Source organism: Pituophis catenifer, unplaced genomic scaffold, assembly GCF_029215685.1.
Source record: "Pituophis catenifer annectens isolate HBS135680 unplaced genomic scaffold, rPitCat1.0.hap2 SCAF_14, whole genome shotgun sequence".
NCBI classification, from domain to species: Eukaryota; Metazoa; Chordata; class Lepidosauria; order Squamata; family Colubridae; genus Pituophis; species Pituophis catenifer.
This window is the reverse complement of record NW_027256894.1, coordinates 1512264-1532073: the sequence shown is the minus strand read 5'-3', so window position 1 is coordinate 1532073 and position 19810 is coordinate 1512264.

The following is a 19810-nucleotide window of genomic DNA, read 5'->3' as shown; positions in this document are numbered from 1 at the left end:
TACTGAGGACAATCTGACTGTTTATGATGTTATGCAAAAACTATGTAACCTGTTTTATAGCCAGAGCAGAGCCACTACCACTAGAATATCTAGGGAGTTCCACTCCACCAAGCACAAGGCAGGGGTCCCCATGAGTGAGCACATTTTAAAGATGAATGCTACGAGGGCAGAGCTCATGCAGAGGAGGGAAATCATCACTGAAGAGAGCATGATAAGCATAATCATAAACTCTCTTGATAGCAGTTAGGACAGCTTCATAACCCAACTAAATAGCCTCAGCTTGCAATACCTAACACTAGGCGCACTGACCAGTCAGCTCGTTGCAGAGGACACTCTGAGGAGGGAACGCCAACTATCCAAAAGGGATCCTAGACCCATGAAGAGGGTGGATTTCCAGGATAGGGCCAGGGATACCTCAGAATGTTATTCTTGTGGGTCAAGGAACCACTTAAAGAGGAATTGCCCCAGGAGCCATAGGGACAGGGGACAGCATGACAGTAGAGGGGGGAGGTCACCTGAACGCAGGTACCCAAAGGAAAGGGGGCGAGGGTGGTCACCCAACCCCAGGAAACACCACGAGAGCAGAGACCACTCCAGGGACAGTAACTCTGGCTCCATGTACGGGATCAGGCATGATGACCCAAATGACAAACATAAGGTAGAGAGAAACACATGGCTTCTGGACTCAGGGGCCACAAGTCACACTACTTGTAACCCAGAGCTGCTAGACTCACTCACAGAAGTAGACTCAGAAATAAAGGTGGCAAACCAAAGCAAGGTCAAAGTAGTGGGGAGAGGAAATGTACACATCACACAGATAGGGGATTTAAAAGGGGTACTGTACGTGCCAGAGATACCCCACAACGTGCTAGCCATCACAAAGCTGACACGGGACACAAACATAGAGATAAAATTTAAAGATGGAAAGGCACACTTGATCAAGCAAGGGAAAGAGATAGGAAAGGTAACCATACACAAGGGACTTCCCTACTTCACACCCAATGCAAGGGAGGAAGAAGGCATTGATACCAACACGAACCACAAAGTAAATGAGTATCCAGAAATAGAGGGGGTGCAGCAAGAGGCAGGAAGTGGCCATGAGAAGGCCAACAAGTCTGTATCTATCGGCAAGCCATTGCATGATAACTGCGCCCACCTCCTCCACAGGAGGCTGGGACACATAAGTTTCCCCATTGTAAAGAAAATGACGGAATGTATCGAGGGTCTCAAAGTAAAGAACTGCGAAAACTACTTGGAGTGTTCGGTCTGTAAGCGTTCTAAGATCAAGGTTAAGGCCATCCCCAGGGGATCCAAACGAACCACAGAGTCCCCCTTCCAATTGGTGCATATGGACTTGGTAGGGCCATTGAAACCCTCTATAGGGCATAGGAAGCGATTCTTCCTCACGATTGTGGATGACTACACCAGATACGGGTATGTCTACTCCCTCAGACACAAAAACGAAGTGTTCCAAAGGTTTAAAGAATTCCACAGAAGAGTAGATATGCAACATAACATGAGAATAAGGCAGATAATGACAGACAGGGGCTCAGAATTCATGGCCAAGGAATTCACAAGGTGGCTGAGGGAACAGGGCATAGTGCATTACACCTCTTCACCTTTCTCCCCCTTCCAAAATGGAGTCTCAGAGAGAAAGAACGGAGTATTGCAAACCATGATGAGGTGCGCCCTGGAGGATGCTGGGATGGGGCAGCATTTCTGGTCAGAGGCACTACACTACGCTAATTATACCCTGAATAGACTGTGGTCAAGCTCTATCAATAAGACACCATACGAGATGCTATACAACAGAAAGCCCAACATCGCACACTTACACATATTCGGCGCCCCAGCCGATGTCCACATCCCCAGACAATTAAGAAAGAAAGGGGAGAAATTATCAAAAAGACTGAGATTCGTGGGTTACGAACTGGGCACAAAGGGCTACAGATTTGTCGACAACAACAACCGTTTTGTGGTTTCCAGATCAGCCAGTTTCCACAAAAATGCAAACTGGTCGAGGGTACACTCCAACGACATTCCCACCAATAGGGTCACATTCGAACATGGCCAAGGGGAAAGGGAGGTCAGAGAGGTCGCGGGGCACAAAGCCAACAATCGCAAGGCGAGCATCAAAGAGTGGAAAGAAGAGCATCATTCCCTGAAGATAGATGACCTGACAGACAAAGAGGCAGACAACATGCAGGAAACCGAGCCAACCTCCAGCAGGCCAATCAGAGAAACCAGAAACAAGCTACCAAGGAAGCTGGAGGACTACGTTATGGCCATCCACAACACCCATTTCACGCCCAGCTCATATGAGGACATCCTGAACTGTCATGGTAAATGTCTAACTACTACATCTCCCTGATCACCCGGACCTGCAAGGGTTAACTGACCACATATCCCATAACCCCTGTAACCACTCCTTACCTCTTTGCCCCTCCTCCTGGGTATAAAAGCTCCAACCACGTGGTCCACAGAGTATTCCAGATGTATACCTGAAAGAGAAAGGTACAAGGTCAGTGACCTCCAGTACCATCAAATCTATAATAAAGCTACAGAAAAGAAACGGAGTCTGTCTTTGAGTTATTGGGCTAGATCCAGCTTTTAACAGGAACTGCTTAATGAAATGTCAGGACAGCAGAAAACTAGGCAATGGTCATTCAACCCAAAAACTCATCCCTTCTTGTACTAATTGGAAAGAGGAAGGAAGGAATTTTGCTATGTTTCTCAGTGGCTACTATTCAGCCATGTGTACAAAGAAAAATAGGGACTCAGGGAGAACCAACTATCATGAAAGTAAATCATTTCCATACCTTAAATCTAAAAAATATAATCCAGACATAGCTCCCTAGATTGCTGTCTTTTCCCTGAATCCTCCTGGGTTTGAGGCCACCTGAGTGACACTCCAACTTCTCCCATGGGGAAAAAAAGACTATAAAATGAAGCTACAGCTTCTCTTTAGAAGCCCATTTTTTTTACAACCAAAGAGGTTGTAAAAAAATGCTTTTAAAAGGCTCTGACAATCCCAGCTGAGCTGCACGATCATCAGAAGCTTTTTAAAAAACTTTTAAAAGCTTTTTTTTTCCAGCCAAAAAAATGCTTTCAAAAGTTAAAAAAAGCCTCTGATGATCGCATGGCTCAGCTGGGATCGTCAGAGCCTTTTAAAAGCATTTTTTACAACCTCTTTGGTCGAAGAGGTTGTAGAAAAAAATGCTTTTAAATTTTTTTTTTAAAAGTTGGCCATGCCCACCCAGTCACATTACCCCCCACCAAGCCATGCCCACAGAACCAGTAGTAACAAATTTTACATTTCACCACTGAGTTGGATGACCACACTGAAATCACGTTCAACCAAATATGATGTTGGAAATGCAACAAGGAGTTTCTTAACCACTGGCCATAGTGCAGGATCAGAAATTTCCTTCTGTAACCAAAACTCTTGACACAATTTCTTAAACTTTGGCTTCAGCTCAATGTCATTTTGCAGCTCTATTAGTTGTTCCTCCACTACCCCATCTTCCTCAGTATCTGAAAATGGATTTATCACCCAATCTGGAATTTCCATCAAAAGAAGATCCTGATATCATATCTTTATGCAGCATGTCCAAATGGTCACGAAAACTTGCAGATCATCATCTTGTCTAACCTCCTGCCCAAGGCAGGAGTCCTTATACATCCCAGGCAGATAGTTGTCCAACCTTATTTTGAAACCTCCAGTAATGGAGTACCCACAACTCTGGGAGGCAAGTTGTTCCATTGATTAATCATTTTCACTGTCAGGAAATTCCTCTTTATTTACAGGATTGATCTTCCTCTGATAAGCTTCCACCATTGCTTCTTGCTCTACCCACAAGTGCTTTGGAGAATAAATGACACACTCTTCCCTGTGACAGTCCTTCAAGTATTGAAAGACTACTGTCATTTTCATTAAGCTAAACATATTACTTTGGTAGTGGAGTATTTGATTATTGTGGGTGGTTTTTTGGTATACTTGTGTTTCTAGTTTCCCATCATAGCAAACCTCAAGGTTCTGTCCCCGTACTCTTCAACATCTTCATAAATGATCTAGGTGAGAGGATACAAGAGGATGTTAATCAAATTTGCAGATGACACCAAGCTTGGGGGAGTAGCCAGCACTTAGAAGATAGGCTCCAGATTCATAAGGATCTTGACAGACTTGAATACTGGGCCCTAACCAACAAAATGCAGGTGGTGAGAAAAGTAAGGTATAGAAGCCTTACATATAAGCAAGAAAAACCAAATGCACAGATATAAAAGAGGCAGTGTCTGGTTTAATAGCAGTAACTGTGAGAGAAAGCTAAGAGTCTTAGTAGACTATTATTTAAGTACGATCCAGCAGTCTGCTGCAGCTGCAAAAAAAATAAAACCAATACAGTCCTAGGATGCATCCACAGAAAGATAGTTTCAAGCTCATGTGAAGTGATGGTACTGCTTTATACTGCACTGGTGAGTCCACATGTGGAATACTGTGTCTAATTCTGGTTACCAAGAAACAAAATGGTTGAGACTCTAGAAAGGTTGCAGAGAAGAGCAACAAAGGTGCCAGGGTTATGATGGGTTAGATGGAGGCTAAACTGTAAGATGAATGATTGAGAGGCCTAGGTATGTCTAGTTAATGAAGAGAACAAGTAGGGGTGATATTTATTTATTTATTTATTTATTTATTTATTTATTTATTTATTTATTTATTTATTTATTTATTTATTTACTTATTTACTGTTGCCGCCTATTTGCCCATGGTGACTCAAGGCAGCTTACAGAATATAAAACCACATTTAAAACAACAAAAACTAACAAAAAGAATCAAATAATATAGTACAATATAAAAAATCACACACACCCCACCTCCCACACCCCACCCTGGTGACAGCAGATTACATGAGTCCTTTAATGGGCTCTATCCCACTCTGGGTTCCCCAGGCCCGCTGGTAGAACCAGGTCTTCAGCACCTTCTGGAAGAGTTATTAGAGTGGGGGCAAGTCTAATCTCTGGGTGGATGATGTTCCAGAGAGAGGGAGCCACCATGGAGAAGGCCCTTCTTCTGGGTCCCACCAGGTGTATCTCCCTCAGGAATGGGACCCGCAAAATTCCCTGCCTCTGATGGGTCGGGTAGATGGGACCGGCAAGAGAGGGTCCCTCAGATCACCTGGTCCCAAGCCATGAAGGGCTTTAAAGGTGACAACCAGCACCTTGAATTGCACCCGGAAGCAAATTGGCAACCAATGCAGCTCCCGCAGGAGAGATGATACATGTGCACACCAGGGTCTGCACAAAACCATGCAGGTTGCTGCATTTCGCACCAACTGGAGCTTCCAGATGCTTTTCAAGGGCAGCCCATGTAGAACGTGTTAAGTCAAGACGGGAAGTGACTAGGGTGTGAGTGACTGTTGGTCCAGGAAAGGGCGTAACTGGCGCACAACCCACAGTTGCGCAAAGGCCCTCCTGGCCATGACTGCCACCTACTCTTTGAGCAGGAGTCGTGAGTCCAGGAAAAACCCCAGATTACGCACAGGGTCTCTTTGGGGTAGTGCCACCCCATCCAAGATCAAAGGTGGCAATTCTCCCTGAGCCAACAAACCCCAAACCCAGAGCCACTCAGTCTTGCAAGAGTTTAGTTTCAATCTGTTGCTCCTCATCCAACCCCCGAACAGCCTCTAGGCACTGAGAGGGAGGACATGGTATCACTTAACTCACCACGGGATGACACATACAGCTGAGTATCATCAGCATATTGGTGATACCTCAGTCCATGGTGATGGATGATCTCACCCAGTGGCTTCATATAAATGTTGAACAGGAGCGGAGAGAGTACCAAGTGCTGCAGAACCCCGTAAAGGAGTGGGCGAGGGCTGGATCTCTCCCCTCCTATCAACTCTGACTGAGAGCGGCTGAAGAGGAAGGAAGTGAACCAGGCTAACACAAGGCCTCCCACTCCCATCCCCTGAAGCCACCCCAGGAGAATGCCATGGTTGATGGTATCGATAGCTGCCGAGGAGTCAAGTAGAGCAAGGATGGATGCACTACCTCCATCCCGCTCCTGCCAGAGACCATCCAAAAGTGCAACCAATGCTGTTTCTGTCCGAAATCCAGACCTGAATCCTGATTGGTAGGGGTCGAGATAATCCATTTCATCCAGAAACCTCTGGAGCTGCCACTCAACCACCTTCTTGACAACCTTCCCCAAAAAGGGAAGATTGGAGACAGGTCGGAAATTATCCAACCAGATGGAGTCCCGTGAAGGCTTATTAAGAAGAGGGTGAACCACAGCCTCCTTAAAGTGCTGGGGCACCACCCCCTCCTGTAGGGAAGCATTAATCTCCACCAGAGTCCACCCGCCTGTCACCTCCTGGGAAGCTTTCACAAGCCAGGAGGGACATGGGTCTAATACACAGGTGCTTGCGTGCACACTCCCTAGAATCCTGTCCAGTGGTGGGTTTCAACATTTTTTATTACCGATTCTGTGGGTGTGGCTTGATGGGTGTGGCATGGCTTGGTGGGCATGGCAGGAAAAGGATACTGTAAAATCTCCATTCTGTCCCCAATCCAGGGGAAGGTTACTGCAAAATCCCCATTTCCTCCCGATCAGCTGGGACTTGGGAGGCAGAGAATAGATGGGGGCGGGGCCAGTCAGAATTTTTACTACCAATTCTCTGAACTACTAAAAATTTCCACTACCGGTTCTCCCGAACTGGTCAGAACCTGCTTAAACCCAAATCTGATCCTGTCCACTTACTCGGGAGCAACAGGGTCAAACTGTTTCCAGATAACAGGACGAAAACCTGCCTCAGGCTTCCACCAGACCAGCAACCGTGCTGACATCTAACTGGGTTAGAAGACTAGCAGTCTTCCAGTACTTAACAGAATAACAGAGTTGGGGGTCTTCTAGTCCAACCCCCCGCTCAAGCAGGAGACCCTATACCAGGGGTGGGCAACTGTGGCCCTTTTACAACCTGTGGACTTCAACTCCCAGAATTCCTGAGATCGCTGTCTCAGGAATTCTGGGAGTTGAAGTCCACAGGTTGTAAAAAGGCCACAGTTGCCCACCCCTGCCCCATACCATTTCAGACAAATGATTGTCCAATCTCTTAAAACCTTCAGTGATGGAGCACCCACAACTTTGGAAGGCAAGTCATTCCACATCACTGGAAGTTTTCAAAAATAGGCTCCAAGGTCCCTTCCAAATTTATTATTCTGTGTTCTAATAAAATAACAAGGTCCTTCATTCAGAATGTTCCCCAGAACCCATATCTGGTTCTTCTATTATCATCATTCTGTTGACTCAGAGTCCTTACCAAATTATGGATTCCACTTTGATGCCCTCTCATGATGAACTGGATCTCATCACTTCATACTACCTGACATACAATTTAGCCTATTCATTCATAATGAAGACTACACTTTCAAACATCCAAATATCTTAACCCCATTTTAATCAAACCCTATCACCATTAGTCACATCTATTAGATCCTTCCTTTTTCTCCTTGTCTCCTAGATACACAATGCACCTTTCACAAACTAACAGAGTTGGAAGGGACCTTGTGGGTCATCTGGTCCAAACCCCCCACCCATCCAGGAGACCCTATACCTGTGTTGGCGAACCTATGGCACACATGCCAGAAGTGGCACGCAGAGTCATTTTTCTGGGCACACGAGCCGTCGCCAAGCTCATCTGAAACTGTGCATGTGCACACACCCCAGCTGGTGTTCAGGCCTCTGGTGCGCATGTGCGCAATTCAGGGGATCCAGCTGGTCTTCGGAGCTCTCCTGCGCATGTGTGCATTTGCGCATGCATGCAAGATGACTGGTGTGTGGTGCGCGCATGCAGTGTTTGCGTGCGTGCATTGTGCATGTGAAAGCTGTGCGCATGCGCATATGTGTGGTTGCATGCGCAGCACATGGGGAGGAGCCGCGCGTTACCAGATGGCATGCGAGCGTGCACAGCGCGTGAAGTGCGTTCCTGTTTGGCAGTCGGTAAATAAAAGGTTCACCACCACTGCCTTATATCATTTCTGATATGGCAGTCCAGTCCCTTCTTGAAAGCCTTCAGTGATGAAGCTCCTACAACTTCTGAAGGCAACTTCTTTTCCAGGGTTGATTGTTCTTACTGTCAGAAAATTCCTCCTTATTTCTAGGCTGAATCTCTCCTTGTTCAGTTTCCATTCATTATTCCTTGTCTGGCCTTCGGGTGGTTTGGAGACTAGCTTGGCCCCCTCCTCTCTGTGGCAGCCCCTCAACTATTGGAACACCGCTATGCCTCCCCTGGTCCTTCTCTTCACTAGACTAGCCATGGGCAGTTCCTGCAACCATTCATGTTTTAGCCTCCAGTCCCCTAATCGTCCTGGTTGCTCTTCTCTGCACTCATTCTGGAATCTCAACATCTTTTTATATAGTGTGCTGACCAAAACTGGATGCAGTATTCTAGGTGTGGTCTTACTAAGGCTTTATAGAGTGGTATTAGTACCTCCCTTGATCTTGATTTAGAATAGAATAGAATAGAATTTTTTATTGGCCATTTTTTTCTTGGACACACAAGAAATTTGTCTTGGTGTTCTCAGTGTACATAAAGGAAGATACGTTCATCAAGAATCATAAGGTACAACACTTAATGATAGTCATAGGGTACAAATAAGCAATCAGGAAACAATACCAATATAATCTCATTTATCTTATTTATTAATTTGTGTCCTTTACCTCTTTTTTTTTTTTTTTTTTTTTTTAAATTTGATTTATATGCCGCCCTTCTCCGGAGACTCAGGGCGGCTTACAATGTGCTCAGCAATAGCCTTCATACTTTTGTATATTTTATACAAAGTCAGCTTATTGCCCCCATAAACTGGGTCCTCATTTAACCTACCTCTTACCTTCCAAGCTGCAGTCTTCCCTATTTTCACCAGACTAACCTATTGCCCATCACAGTTTTTGTCCCTTAAGTCTTTCACATAATACTTTTTTAGCCAGAGGAATAAAAAGGAGCCTAGGTTACCTGCCTTAGTTGCAGCCATACCACCTGCAGCATTTCATGCAAATGGAAAGAACATAATACATTTTCCTCTTCTTCATAATGCAGTCAACACTGGACCATTTGGCTAGTAGACACGAGCCCAAACTGCTCACTCTTCTGTTTAAGCCATGATCTCTCATCTAAAGACTGCCTTGCAAACCAGGATGGTGTACCCATTTCTCATTATCTGATAGGTATAAATGACTCACCCCGAAGATGCTTCTTAAATAAGTTGATTCCGAAGGCAAGAGTTATTTTCTACATAATAGAAGGCTATTGAAGTCAGTGGCAACCAGACATAAAGAACCTGACTTGGGGTCTTTTGTATAATATTTGTTGTGTGGACTCTGTTCTGGGAATTGACAGATTTGACTATCTAAAAGGCAGAATGCTGGAGACTTCTGTTCGGATACACCAGCTCAGCCACTTGTCCTAAAATCAGATCTCTGCCCATGTTGGGGTCCTGGGCTGATTTTTGCCCTGGGAGTCTAAGGAAGGTCAGCCTCCAAAGGAAATGGCTGGCCAATTCTGCCAGTACCAGGATCTGGGGCTCTTCAGGTGGATGGCTCCTCTCCTAGGGAAGGCTGGTCAGTGCCGCCCTCTAGAGGCCTCTGGTTTCTCATAAGTCTCCAGATGAAACCAAAGGCTGACATCATGCTTATTTCCAGCTCTGCCTCCCATTATTTTTCCAGAAGTTGTAACAGAAATAACCACTTTGTTTCTAGGAAGGGAAACACCTTCCTGAATTTCCAGCCCATCTGGAAAGCAGCTTCTGTGCTGCTGTGTGGGTGGAAGTGGTTATTTTGAGTACATCAACAGATTAAAAAAGATGGCATTTCCACCCCAACGCAGCAGGGCAGCCTTCCAGAAACAATCCTTTTGTTTGGATGTGGGGTTCTTTGCCCCGTGGCAGAGGAGAGGCAGTTTGAGGGGGGGACAACCCATCAGCCACTGCAGCCACCAGTGGGTTGTAGCTTTTTGTGTTCTTCCAAAATGATGCAGCCAGAGGAGGGAGTCTTTGTCCAACCTGGGCAGCAGACTGTCTTTCATTCAAAGAGCTTCTTCAAGATTAGAGATAAAAAGGAAGAAAATACCAAGAGGCTGTTTTGGGGCCAGCTTTTAGAGGAATGGGCACAAGGTTTCAGTTTTCATGGCCCACCATCCTTTCTGCCCACAGACTTCCACATTGTTGTTCAAAAGACCACTTTTTTCGGGGCTATTCCAGAAATCTGCTTGGATTCAGCAAGGATCTCCTGAGCAGGAGAGACAAGCAGCATGGCCAGAAGAGCCGACTTGTATTTAACATTCTTATTATTATCTTTTGTGAATTGTTTTGGAAGGCCTATCTTGATGATTTTAATAAAATATTTCATACAGACAGGGTGAGAAGGTATTAATTCAGGTATTATTTACCTGATATTCTGAAATCTTCAAGTCAAGGGGGTGAATTTTGGTGTGTGCTAGGTTTGCCCGGTATCATAAGGAATTGTTTAATCAAGTTGATTGAATAGATCTACAGTCAACACACCAGTCATGAAAGGGTGAATGCTGCACATTTCAAGACTCAGAGATTGCCTGGGGAGCAGTGAGAAGAACTTGGGGTAGATTCCGGGGAACATCTGGCAGTTTCAGTCCTGCCCATCTGGAGGAAATTCCTTCCTCGCTGATTCCTTGTGCTGTTGCTCTTTAATTGTTTTACTTGTTTACTTTTTTATGCAGTTTGTAAGACATCCAGAGTATATGCCTACATTAAATCAAATAAATTGAATGAAATTAAGTGATTCCCCTCTAGTCGCAACTGCCACCATGTTTCCACCTGTATCCCACAGGGTACTAAGTGAAAGGGTTTGCCCAGGGCCTGAGCAGCCATGAGTGGGCATGTGCCCAGGGCCATCTCATCGAACCAGTCTCTCTATGCCACCCCAGAAGGGATGCATTTTTATTAATACTTCCTTCTGTCAAAGCTGCAGCCGGTTGCAACCCTCTGAATTTTCCTTGCAAAGGAGGAGTCTGTAGAGAAATGGAAAGTATGGGGGAGGCCCAGGCCCCAGAAGATATTTGCAATTTCCTCTTGATCCCTAAAGGATTCTGGCTTCCTCTAGACAAAAGGAGGAGGGGTTGAAGGTAAATCCAGATTCTTCATTTGTGCTAAAGAAACAATCAGCTCTGTGCCCCACTTGCTCTTCCCAGACTGTGAGGGAGGAGGGCATCGCATCATCCAGGAAGCCCAGTGAGGAGGGCTCTGGCACCTGTTTCCACCTCTCGGACTTTGCAGGAAAAAGGGCTGGTTTTGGAGGAGGGGGCCAGGATCAGAAGCCAGCTGAGCCTTTGGGCAAGGGCTGAATGGGGGAGGCTTAGAGGGGAAATGAGGCACAAGCAAAGAGGGAAATTGGGGCTGCCAAAAGGCAGGAAGAGAGACTTTGCTGGGGGGCTTCACTGGCCACGAGGGAATCTGCAAAAGGGTTTGCAAGGAGCTCATTCTCCAAGCTTCCCAAGAGTGGGGAAAGGGTGGTCGGTCTCTGAGCCGGTTGAGCAGTCCAGCCACTTCCATGTTCACCCAGCTTTTGCCCCACAAGCAAAATTCAAGTGACTCTTCAGGTCAGTTTGATGAGAACAGTCCAAGGAGAACATTCAAAATTGATCCAAAATGCTAACATTAAGTTCCCTTGATACTTTTTTGTTGTTTTGCACTGCAGAGAGCTTCCAAACATGGAAACATTGTCCATCTCAGGGCCAAACCCCAAAAGACCTCCTGCTCCTTCAACCAGGTCAGAAAAGCTGCCAAAGCAACAGGCCTGGGGCCCCCAAAACCACCCTGGCTTTTGCAGGGAGGGTGAATGAGACTTGCTGCATTAAAAATGGCTAGACACAACATGATGCATTGCTGTCTCTCCCCAGCTAGCCAAATATCACCTTCCAGTCCATTTCTTTAGCCTTCCCGGAGCCTCAAGAAGCAGGATTGGCTTTTGGTAGTGCCAGGATCTGAACCAAATACAGACCAGAGGTTAATTGAAATGATAATTGATTATTTTGTTAATTGGTTAATTGCTGTGGGAATCAATTCTCAAAGCCCCCAAGCACCTGGATAAAGGGAAGAGGAGAGGATGACACAAAAGGGAGAGAGAAGGGAGATGAGAAGAGAAGAGAAGCCATGGCCAAATGGGCGGCTCTTGCAATCTGCCCTGGGGGGAATCCATTGCTGGCCACTGAGTCATGTCGTGCCTCCCTAGGAGGGACTGAAAAGGGCTTAAACAAACATGAAGCGATGCAAAGAGAACATTCCTTAGCTCAGCAACTCAGGAAAACAATGGGGGCAGAGGGAGGGCAGTCCCACAGCTATGGCAGCCCCACTCGCATTCCTCAAAGGCACTGGCCAGGTGGGCACAGCTCTCGGGATGCACCTGGTTCCTGTCCTAGCACATTATGTCAGCAACTGAACACAACTGCTCATCCCTGGCTCTGGTCGGGAGCCCAGGGGCCTGGGGAGAAAAGAAGGCAGCCCCAGCCCCAAGAAAAGGCCTGCTGGACAGACGAGCCTGCCAGGATCATCTCCTGGGCACTACCAGCCTCGGGGCAGGATCTGAACTTATCTCCCTTAAAAAGGGACTCGACTCTCTAGTGCTGAATTGCCCCAATCTCCCCTTGCCTGGGGGAGGGGAGGCAGCAGTTTTGCAAAGCAGTCACTATACTGGCAGGATTTGAGCTGCTGGAAGCAGAGTTTGGTTTTAAGGGCTCCTGAGGGCTAGAAGGACCTCACTGCAAATGGAAAGAGGGCGGGATCTTGACCTTTTAGCAAGCCTAATTATGGCAAAGCCGTGGCTCAGTATAGCCAATCAGATCAAGTTTTGTAGAAAACAAAGACTTGGGGAAGTGGATGGTCCAATCCCAAGAATGTGAGGAGGGAACCCGATGTTTATGAAATGTATGAATGGGCTGGGCTCTTCAGCTGAAGCCATTGGATGGGCAGAGGCAGCCCTTTCCTGGTCTCTCCCCAGAGGACAAGCTCTCTTCCCAGGAGGACCCAGGCACACGCAGGCAGCTGCTGCTGAACACAGCCTCCTGGCATGGCAAGATCTCCTGATGCCTCCAGAGGTGATGGGTGATGTCAACCCCTTTTTCTCCATCTTCTCCATCTTCTCCTCTTTGCTCTATTTTGCAGGTCTCATGAGAATTCCTGAAGTCCCCCACATTTCCTTATCATTCTTCCAGCCAGCTTTCTTCTCGCAAGTGTTGGACGGAGAACTGATAAGGGAATGTGGGTGACCCACACGACCAGAACCCACTCCAGAGGCTGCCTGGAGGCCAGCACTAATGGGGTGTTGGGGTCGCATGAAGAAATACCCGTTTTGCCTTCTTTTGAGTAGCTCAGCAAACTGGATGTCTGAGCAGCCAGAGATATTTAAATGAAACCTTTAAGGGAGTCTAGCCAAATGTCAATTTTAGCAATTTGATTAAGCTTTCCCGCTGAATTTGAATACAGTTGGAAAGGTGAGACTACGCTCCTTGTTTTGGAGATTTTGGAAAAAGTTCTCTGACATCTGAGCAACGATCGTACTCTAAGCTTTTTTTCAAGTACAATCTACATTTGCTGTCAGGAATTTTAAAAAATCATTATATTCTAAACATTGCAATTTCCTGATGCTATTTATTTTTTCCAGGAGGCTCAGGAGGTTCTTGAAACAGGATCCTAATTCAAATGTGCCATTTGAGTTGAAGTAAAATGTTTTAACGTTTGCTAACTTTTCTTTAAAAGAATGGCGAGACACTGAGAGTTAGCAGAGGTAGAAAAACAGCTCCAGAGAAGATGACCATAATCCTTGCTTGCTGCAGACTGTTGACTTGCAAAAAAGCATCCCTGGATGGAGGACAAAAAAAAAATGGATTTCCTTTTTTTTGAATTAATGCACAAGTCTTCTGCAGGCTATGACCATCGCGTCTGCAAAATAATGTTCCCTGCAATAAACACCAAAGGAAATATAGAATTAGTTCATGCAACAGGCTTAGTAGTTCATAAAACTTTTTCATTTCCATTTAATTGTATCCACAACAGCATCAATGTCTGCTGTTTGGCCAGATGTTCTGAGTACCATTTAATTCCACAATAATTCTCAGAGGGAGCAGCTGCCAGAAGGATGGAGGTTTTCATTTGTTACAGGGGCACAAAGTTCCTGTGAGCCTTTTAGGGCAAGTGCATTATGTGAGGAACCAGCTGTGAGCATGGAGAAAACCTGCAAGGGCACTACAGATTGTACTGCCGAACGTTCCAAAGGAAGGTGCAACAGCCACAGCTGAGGATTCAAATTCCTGCACGTCTTTGAAGTCCTGCAAACTCTCAGAGTTTTACACCCAAGTGTGTGTGTGTGTGCAGGAAACCCCTGTTCAAGGAGTGGCATTCTTGTCTCTCAGGCTGGAGAAAGAAAGTATGCCAGAGAGCATTTCTTCAAGGATTGGTGTGACATGTGCAGACCCACAACATGCAGGTGGGTTAGTTCAGTAATCAAGTTAATAAAATCAGGCTGACTTGGCTCTTTATTTCAATACTTACATGCCGGCTTTTAATTGAAAAAGTATTCAGAAGATAAACATGGCTAGGAAAAAAACATGTTGGTTAGTAAAGACGGAAACAGTTTGTCACAGACCAGTGAACATCAGGAGCTCAGCAATTTCTGAGCTGTGAAATTGAACAAATAAATATTCTCCAAATATTCATTTTCTGTCGAACAGGGAAATAAGTAGAAAGGGCAGAGAAGGTGGGAGGAGCAGTGTGCCTTGTGTGTGCGTAGGGGCTAGTAGGGAGTGGGGAGTTGGGTGGGAAGGACATGCATTTCATCCAAGGATAGTTTCTGCTTAGTTGTTTCAAAATTCAGTCACAAAGCTGGCACCTCCAGGAGAGAAACTTGTAATAGTCTGATCTACGGCAAATGTTTATAAGTAAACTGAAAGTGTTATTTCAAGGCACAAAACATTCTCAGCACAAAATCAGGATTGGCCAATAACAATCAAAGTTCCTGTCTCCTCCATCAGACACCTCCTGTGTAGGATTGCAAATTAAAGCATCTCTTCTGTGGAGACCCCCCAGCCCCCCATGCTCTTGCTTGCGCTTAGGGTCCTTAACATTCCGTTGCCTGGACCTTCACCCCTCCTTGAGAGGCGAGGGAACGGGCTGGTCTCCTCATCTCTTCCTGGGACTTGCCTCCTTCATCCCTGTCTCTGCATCTCTTCCAACTTCTCCAAATCCTCTTTAAGGTTCATCTGGAGGGTAGGAAATGAGCATTGGAAAAACCCACAGAACAGCCAACTTAAAAAGGAGACTTTACCTTTGAAGATCCGTTGTATTCAAGTGCTAAGTAGAGTCTCTGAGACTCATGCCCTTCGTTTTATCTTTATCCCACCACCTTGGAGGGTGGGAGGGCGGAGGCAGGTAAAGAGCCTCTCAAGTGAAGGTTATTCCCGGTAGTAACTGCACAACAGCAAATGTCTACACAACTATCAGTTTGGAGGTGATTAACTTTTTGCAGGATAATTCCTCAACTTTCCACTGTGGTCCCTTTGCAACATTGACCAAGATTAACCTAGGATACCCATGGAGCTGGGAATTCTCTGTTTCTTCTGCGAGCACAAAAAAGGCAGCAGGGAAAGTGAGGCTGGATCATGCACTCTGGTCAGCCTGATCATTTGGCACCCCTTGGGCCCAGGGCCGCTTTGCCTGGTGTGGGGCCAGTTCTGTTCACCAGGAAAGCAGCAACTCAACCATAACAGCAAAGCCTGCTGCACATCAAATTGGGCGTGGGCACTAGGGGGGTGAGTGCATTGTCCTGGACAGCCTCCCCCACCTGTGAAGCCCTGCAGCATCTCCAGCCTGGGAAGAGGCCCAGCCAGCAGGCTCCAATGGCTTTTTGCAAGGGAGGGGGAGGGTAAGAAACCACACAACTAGGGAGCAGGGGAGGGCCTTGCGAAACAGGGAGGCAGATGGGAAGAGCCTGTGGCCCTTTCCCTCTGCATGTCTGTCCCCAAGCAGCTAAGATGGACTCCTAACTGCCCCACAACTCACCCCCGACTTTTCTGGACTCCCTGCGTCTCATTGGCCTTCAGATCCCCTTGCTAAAATGATGGAAGCGCACAAAAGGCCAGGAAAACTCTTCCCCCCACCACCCAGAGCTGCTGTTAGCCCAACCAGACTGCCTTGGGGAGGGGGGGCAAGAAGGGCTCCCGCAGAGCTTACAGGGGTGTTGTGCTTATCGGGGAGGAAGAAATTGTCAGGTCTTTCATTAAAGGCGCTCGGTCCTTTTTATTCATTGACTTCATATGCCCCTCCATCAGTGGTGGATTAAGGCTCACTAGTGCCCTAAACACTGACAAATGCTTAATTTAACTTAACTTAAGGTGTGCATAAGCGCACCAGAGTGCCTACGGTCCCTGTCCTAATGTTCCCTTTTATTTGTATCCATTTCATGTATCCATAATCATGTTTATACATATATCTGTTATCTAATGCATGCTTGAGTAAAATAAAATAAAACAAATAAAATCGTGGTGCCCCCCTCCTTTCAACGAAGAACCAGTCTTCACTGGGGGGGTTTCTTCCTGAAGGTGCTTCGCCTGCTTAATGGCTGAGACCCCGCTGCCCTCCAGCGCCAGAGAGCCGCAGCTGCCTGGAAAGGGAACCGCCGCCACGGGAGACGGGAAGGAGGCGGCGGGGCCATCCAGTCCGGGGCAACGGCTCGAGGGCTGCCGACGGCCCTGGCAGCTAAGCGGGCGGGCAGCGGCGGCCCTGCCAGCGGCAGCTTCGCGGGGCTGCTCGGAGGCTGCCCGGGCTGGGTTTCCCTCCGCCGCTGGTCCCCTCCGGCCGGGAAGGCCTCGCCGGGCCCCCGAGCGGCGCTGAGCGGAGCCGACCCTGGCCTCGCCGCTTCTCAAAGGGGGCGCCGGCAGCCGCCCTCGGGAGGAGCTCTCGGGCGCTGGGAAGAGGGAGCGGCGAGGGCCCGCGGGAGAAGACGGGAGGGGCGGCGGGCCCGTCTCTCCTTTCAGAGGGGAAGCCGCCGCGCTCGCCCCGCCGGCGCCGGCCTCTGCGTGCCGAGCGCTCCGTGCCCGGCGGCTGTTTTGTCAGCCTGCCAGGGCGGCTCAGGTCGAGGCGGGAAAGCGCTGAGTCGGCCAGGCGCGCAGAGCCTCGACCGTCTCCCCGGGGCCCGGCCCGCCCCGACCTCCCCCTCGCTGGGCAACAGCGGTTCGGGAGGGCGCCTCCGCGGCAGGAGCGGAGCTGCGGAGGGGCCCGGAGGCGAGGCGGCGGACCCCTGCCCTGCCGGGGGGGCGCTCCGAAGCGGCCGTGAGGGCAAGCCGCCCCCGCCCCGCTGGGAGACGCGCTGAGCCCCCGGAGGGCGAAGGAAGGCCAGGGAGGAGGGGGTCAAAAGGCGCCGGAGGAGCGAGCGGGTGGGGGGGACGCCCCTTCCTCCGCATCTCCAGGTGGCTGGGAAAGAGGCCGGGCGACTTTCCCCTTGGAGGAAAAGCCGCCTTCCTGGCCTGGCCTCTCTCCCTCTCCCTCTCCCAGAGAGGAGGGATGTCGTCTGGTTTGGGGCAAAGGGAGGGGCTGCTCAGGTGCCATCCCATCAAGAATTGTAGCTGCCTCCCCAGTCTTCATGGGACTGCCCACCCAGATTTTGGGCCATTCTCCAGGAGTAGCTTCTGCTCTCTTTGATACGTGGCATCTTGCTTCTTTTTCACTTTTTTTTTTTGCAAGCCATCCAATCATGGTGGAGTCAGACAGTCTTAAAATTGAAACAATAAATTAATTTCTGGACACCAGACAGTTCCCTCAACCAGTGAATGGACCTGTTCTTTTCTGCAGAAGTCTGTGTGAAGTCAGATGCCCATCTTGCCCAATACTAGAACTTGGGACTAGGCAGCTGCCCTCCTGCCCACCAGCATCCTGATTGTGCTGCAGAAATTCACTGGCCAAATTGCAGCCAAGCACTTTGGGCCACTTTTGCTGGTTTAGGTGCATTGAAGTGTGAATGAGGGGAGCTTCCTTCCCACTCCCACCCTGAAACATCCGGAAAATGGGCTGAAAACATTGGGCCCCAAAGCAGAGATGCTCAAAAGCACATCAGCTGGAAGCAGGCAACCTTTGTGCCCTCCTGTCACCCTCTCTGCATTGTTGCCTCTGAGGAGACAGAGAGGGCGAGGTGGGTTCATCCGGGTGCTTGAAACAAGGAGCAGCTCCCACTGCTAGAAGGATGGAAAGCCTTCTCTGTTGACTGATGTCAACCCTGACAGGTTATTTTTATGTCAAGTGTTATAGTTATCATTTTTTGGCTATGTTGTGTGTTGGCATATTTTATAATACAATCTATAAACGTGGATCAAAGCCTGGAGACTAAAACATATGAGGAACGGCTGCAGGATTTGGGTATGGCCAGTCTAAAGAAAAGAAGAATTAGGGGTGACATGATAGCAGTATTCCAATATTTGAGGGGCTGCCACAAAGAAGAGGGGATCAAATTATTTTCCAAAGCACCAGAAGGCAGGACAAGAAGCAATGGGTGGAAACTAACCAAGGAGAGAAGCAACCTGGAATTAAGGAGAAACTTCCTAACAGTGAGGACAATTAACCAGTGGAACAGAAGTTGCCTTCAGAAATTGTGGGTGCTCCATCATTGGAGGTTTGTAAGAAGAGATGGACAGCCACTTATCTGAAATGGTGTAGGTTCTCCTGCTCGTGCAGGGGGGCTGGATTAAAAGACCTCCAAGGTCCTTCCAGCTCTATTCCTAATCCATTCCATTGTCGCTTTAATTGTGTACCACTGAGTTATCCAGTGATATGTAAATCTTAATCCCAAATAGGTAAATAGATAAATAAATCAAGCTGATTTCCTCAATGTACCTCTGTTTGGCTAGGGCCCAAGGAGCCAGTTGCCACTTTCTGGAATGGAGACTGAGAACCGGAAGCGGCTGCAGTTTTGGTTGAAGTTGCTCTCAATTGCCCACTTGCTGGTAGACACAAGATTTGAATAGCTGGCCATGGCTTGCTTCTATCTCTGGCACATGTTCTTTACAAATGTTACAGAAATGTTACAGAAGGCATTGTTTCCCATTGCTCCTAAAAGCTGTGCACCATGATACCCTCGTCCCAACTGAAGACTATGTATAGCTTCATCAGCTACCTCACATCCTCAAAATCAAGGGCAGGATCTGCCCTCCAAATGTGATTGTGGATTGCCAAGCACAAATACCTCAACATCCATGGCTTGGCATGAGGACAGACTTTAGAAGACAAAGCTTTTGCTAGTGAACCTGCCAAGGTCATCCTCCATGCCCTGAAGGAGAACCAAGTAAGAATGTCTTTGTTTATTGGCTGGTCTTGCTGGCCAGATGGGGCACAGATTGCTCTCTGACAGCATCCACAATCCCAGCCATGTGGAAAGCCCAGGACACCAAAATTGTCTATGAAAAGAGGAAGGTCCTGTGGACAAACTCAGCTGCGACAGCACACATTCTGCTGTGGCTATGAAAATCTTTTCAAAGAGCAGGTAGGAATACTTAGAATCTGCAATATGGCTGGAGAGACTGATTCTCTACTAACTAGCTTTCCAGAGTCTGTTTCATTTCCATCTTGCAATTAATATTCAGGGGTCACTTTATGTTAGCATTCTTTCCCCACTGCATTCCAAAATGTAACACATCTGATGCAAACAGGTGGAGCTTCCATAATGCCATTGTGGCTGCCATCTTGACTTTTTTAAACCATATCTTGTAGCCCCGTCTCCCAGGTGGCATGTTCTTAAACTGAA